A 5,680-nucleotide genomic window follows, 5' to 3' on the forward strand; every position below is an offset into this window, starting at 1 on the left:
GCCTCTCTAACTACTTGTGTTAGCCACATTTGTGATTTATTGATTCATGATTAATGGAATGGTTGTGTGTATTTAGGTTGCATAAATCCATAGTTTCATGCCTATCAATAGTAAATAGTTAATAACAGAAACAATTCAGTTCAGTTACTTTGTAAATTTGTCTGAATTTGGGTTCATTTTTTCTGTAAATTTGGGTGGTAAACTGAAGTACCACATCCTCAAAGTGCATAGAAGTTATTGGGTATATTACATGCATGGACCAATACAATATAGCTATGCTTGACAAGCAGGCCCTAAAAATCTAGCTCCTATAAAATAGGAGAACTACCCACAATGAAAACTGACATGCACCTATAAATAGAACCAAAATGATGGAATATGGCACATACAAATCTAGGGGTTGAAATTCCCTTAATGCACATTAGACGTCCAATGATCAAAACAACATCTGAATGCATTCACCAATTTTAAGACCTTTAATAGGAAGGCATGAACATATGTAGACCATCTAGCTCGGTGGGCCTCAATGAGAAAGAGTGAGTAGATCGCAGAGTATTGACTTATTTCAGTCTTTACAGAAAATTTAAGTAAATTTTAGTTATGAATCATATAATTTTTAAAGTAAATTCTACTACTTTTCATAAGTTAATGGTTTTTTGTAGTCTTTACAAAAAAATTAAGTAATTTTTAGTTATGAATCATACAAGTTTTAAAATAAATTCTACTAACTTTCATAATTTCAAGGCAGTTTCACTAATCCAAAAAAGAGAGTATGAATAAAAAGAATAAGAGCTTACTGATGATAACATCATTGCAGGGGTTCTAGAGCATCGTTTTTATTCCATTGGAGTCCAGTGAGGTGTGTAGTATTCTGATAATGGCCCTTGTGACCAAAATGTTAGAAATTTTGAACATCTAAGCCTCTCATTTGGGCCTTCTTCCCCTACTTCTTTATTATAATAAATGTCTTCCCAAATTCATAAAATTCCAATGTCATCCCTACAAATAGTAACAAACTGCAGCACAGAGATTAAAGCATAAACTTAAAATCAAGGACAAAAAAAATAGTGAATTTTCAATGACAGATGACGTGTGTGTAATCCTCCCTGTATGGAAGAAGACTAAAAGTGCAGTGGAAATGCAGCGAGGTTAGAAATGAAACATACCTGGGCGCCGTGAATGGATTGAAGATCCAATGGTGGGGTTCAATATCAGTTTGCTACTGGTAAAACCTTAATTCACAACTCTCTTCAATCTTGTTTTCCCTCCCGCCCTGTGAAAAGTGAAAATATGCTACTTGTAAACTTAAAAGGAAGGATGAAAAAATAGTGAATTTTGAACCAGAGATCTGAGGTGTATATCTGCTACTGGTAAAACCTTAATTCACAACACTGTTCATTCTCATTTTCCCTCCTTCCCTGTGATAAGTGAAAATATGCTACTTGTAAACTTAAAATAAAGGATGAAAAAAATAGTGAATTTTGAACAAGAGATATGAGTTGTGTGTACTCCTCCCTGTGTGGAAGAAGACTAGAAGTGGGGTGGTAATGCAACGATGTTAAAAATGAAACATAATCACCGTTAATGGATTGAAGATCTAATGTGTGGAAAAATACTAAAAGTAGGATGGAAATGCAACAAGGTTAGAAATGAAACATACCTGAGCGCCATTAATGGATTGAAGATCCAACGGTGGGGATCGATATCAGTCTGCTACTGGTAAGACCTTAATTCACAAATCTCTTGAATCTCATTTTCCCTCCCACATTATGAAAAGTGAAAATATGCTACTCGTTTTCCCTCTGACTTATGAAAAGTGAAAATTTAATTCACAACGCTCTTCAATCTCGTTTTCCCTCCTGCCCTACGAAAAGTGAAAATATCTAATTGTTCTCCCTAAGCCCTATGAAAACTAAAAATATACTACTTAGTGAAAATATCTAATTGTTTTCCCTAAGCCCTATGAAAACTGAAAATATACTACTTGTTTTAGAACGTAAATGAAGATTCGAATTGAGAGGGCTTTGTTACATCAAAATTAAGGCTGAATTTTTTCAAAAATGTTAAAACTTCCCTCCCTAAAAACCAATAAATACAATATTTATAGAGTATAGAGCAGATGTGTAGGCGTAATGTAAGTATGTAAACAATTCTAAATATGGGCTTAGTTAAATAATAATAGTAATGATAATAATAAAAGTCAAAAGTATGGGGATGAGTGCAAAAATCTAAATGTTGGCTCAGTTAATAATAAAAATAATAAACTGCAATTTGTTATATTTTGATTTTTTTATCAACTTGTGAATAGGTTTTGTTACAATACCATGAGCCAAGACTACGGCTTATCAATACCTCAAGCCCAAAAACCATAACTTATTTCACAATCAAAATATTTTATAACAATACGACAAGATTCTTAACCATGGATATTCAACCCCCACTTTACAGTGGATATTATTAACATGTAAAAAATTGGTTTTGTTATAATACCATGGGCCAATACTATGGCTTATCAATACCACATGCTCTAACAACATAACTTATTTCACAATCAAAATATTTTATAACAATATGAAAATATGATTAACCATGGATATTCATTGTCAATTTACAATGGATATTATTAACTTGGAAATAGAGTTTGTTACAATACCATGCGCTAATACCATGGCTTATCAATATCACATGCCCAAAAGACATAATTTATTTCAAAATCAAAATATTTTATAAGAATATGATAGGATTCTTAATCATGGATACTCACCCTCGCTTTGTCATTGATATTATGAACTTGTGAATAGGCTTTGTTACAATAGCATGGTCTATTATCAATACCACGTGCCAAAAAATCATATCTTATTTCACAACCTAAATATTTTATAACAATATGACAAGATTCTTAACCTTCGACATTCACCCCCACTTTACCATGGATATTATTAACTTATAAATAGGCTTTGTTACAATACCATGGCTTATCAATACAACATGCCCGAAAACCATAACTTATTTCACAATAAAAATATTTTAATTTAATTTAATTTTATGACATTTTTTATTTGAAGCTAATAGGAAAAGGGTTGTAATTAATTTTGAGATATATATAAACCTTCTATCCTCACGACTGCTAAAATCATTCCCATATAAATTAAATTAAGCTTTTAATAAAATTAAAAATCAGAATAGTTTTGTATTTAAAGATGTGAAATTTATATAACGCAAATATTAGTAAGAATCAACATAGATCTATCTTAACTAAGGATCCAAGTGATGATAGCAAGCAAAATGAAGGGAAGAGAGTGGGAGGGAGATAGTGATGAAGATGGAGGGTGGAGAGAGAGAGAGGGAGAGAGACAAAAAGAGAGAGTGAGAGATTGTTGGGGGGAGACAGAGAGAAGGACATAGGAAGAGAGAGAGGGGAGAGAGAGAAGAATAGAGGGGGGGAGAGAGAGGGATGAAAGAACAAAGGCATAGGGAGATAGAGGTGGAGAGAGAGAGGGAGTGACAAGGGATAGATGGATAGAGAGGAAGGGAGAGAAGAGAGGAGAAAAGGGAGAGAATAGGTGGGGATAAAGATAGGGAGAGAAGGGAAGGACAGAGAGAGGGAGGCATAGAGATGGAGGGGGGAGAGAGAGAGTGATGGGGGGCACAGAGGGAGGCGAGAGAGAAAGGGAGAGAGAGGACTAAGAGAGAGGAGAGAGAGATGAAGTTGGAGGGGGAGAGAGAGGAAAGGAAGAAGAAATACAGAGAGGGAGAGGGAGTGACAAGGGAGCGGTTGATAGAGGAGAGATAGAGGGAAGAGAGAAAGGCAAATAATAAGAGGGAGGGAGAGAGAGATAGATATGGAGAGAGAGTGTCTATGTTTTGGGGGTGAGATAGAGAGAGGGAATAAGAAAGAGACACATACATACAAATATAGATATTATATAGTATTATATAACTAGCCTAGATCCATCTTAACCTTGATCTATAAAGTGCCAAAAAAGAGGTTTGCACATCGAGAGATTGGATCCCTCTCGGCGCTTGATAGATCCGGGTTAAGATGGATCTAAGCTGGCTAAATAAGTTTGTAGTTGTATTTGATAAACCAAAACTTTTTTTATGGTTGTGCTTGAAAAGGTTTTTTCCATCTTTGGTGTATTTATCATAATAATATTAATCTAATTTTAATTTAATTTTAATCTTACCTTTTTTATGCAATGATTCTGTTGTTAGTTTATAGAGATACACATGTTGTACTTTTGGAATTTGAAAAGGAAACATGTGCTCTTAACTTTGTTTTATTAAAAACATAAGTGTTCTTGTATATTAGGTGGGTGCAAACAAGAGAGAGTATATGGTAAGTGGATTAAATAGTTTAGTTAAAAACAAACTCTAGTTAAGGAGAAAGTTACACAAATCTAACATATAGGCTAGGGTTAGGATATTACTATTTTGGGACATCTAAATTTGAAGGTACATTTTATGGAGGTTTAGTCTAAGCCCTTGGGTGTAGGGCACATATTATGGGTATCTTGGACTTTTGGTGTGTGTTAGTGGTGTCAACTAGTGGTGGAGAGTCCAACCAATGGGTAGGCAAAGTTTCTCATTTACAAGGTTGGCATCAATCAACTATTCTCCCTCTCTACCCAACTCTAAGATGAGGAGTGTGCATAATGGACTTATTATTGTAACAAATTGCAAATATTTGATTATATTTAAGTTCAAGGGCTTGAAGTGGTTTCCTTGACCTACAAATCTTTAAAGGAACTATGTGTTTTTCAGTTAAACCCTTGTCATCAAGGAGCTAAAAAAGAGGAAGGCCTTATGGCTATTTTTAAGGGGTTGTAATGACCCTCGTCTTATTACAATAATAATTCCTGTATGTAGACTCATCATCTTAGGGTTGGGTAGAGAGGGAGAATACTTGATTGATCACAACCTTGTAAATGAAAAACTTTTCCTACTCATTGGTTGGACTCTCCACCACTAGCTGACACCACTAACACACACCAAAAGTTCAAGATAACGATAATATTTTCCCTACACCCAAGGGCTTAGACTACACCTCCATAAAATGTACCTTCAACTTTATATGTTTCAAAACAGTAATATCCTAAACCTAGCCTATTTGTTATATTTTGTAACTTTCACCTTAGCTAACATTTGTTTTTAACTATTTAATCCACTTACCATATACTCTCTCTTGTTTGCACCCACCTAGTATACAAGAACACATGTTTTTAATACAACCAAGTTAAGAGGGCATGCTTCTTTCTTACACTTAAATGTTTTCAATACAACCAAGTTAAGAGCACGTGTTTCCTTTTCAAATTCCAAGAGTATAACATATCTATCTCTATAAACTAACAACAAAATCATTGCATAAAAAATGTAAGCTTAAAATTAAATTAAAATTAGACTATATTATTACGATAAATACACCAAATATGGAAAAAAATGTTTTCAAACACAACCATAAAAAAATTGTTAGTTTATCGAATACAACTACAAACTTATTAAGCCAGCCTAGATCCATCTTAACCCGGATCTATCAAGCGCTGAGAGGGATCCAATCTCTCGATGTGAAAACCTCTTTTTTTGCTCTTGATAGATTCAGGTTAAGATGGATCTAGGCTAGTTATATAATACTATATAATATCTATATTTGTATCTATGTGTCTCTTTCTTATTCCCACTT

This window comes from Pinus tabuliformis, chromosome 5_1 (genome assembly GCF_031772625.1).
Source record: "Pinus tabuliformis cultivar Carrire ecotype Pingquan chromosome 5_1, CPIR1, whole genome shotgun sequence".
In the NCBI taxonomy this organism is placed as follows: Eukaryota; Viridiplantae; Streptophyta; class Pinopsida; order Pinales; family Pinaceae; genus Pinus; species Pinus tabuliformis.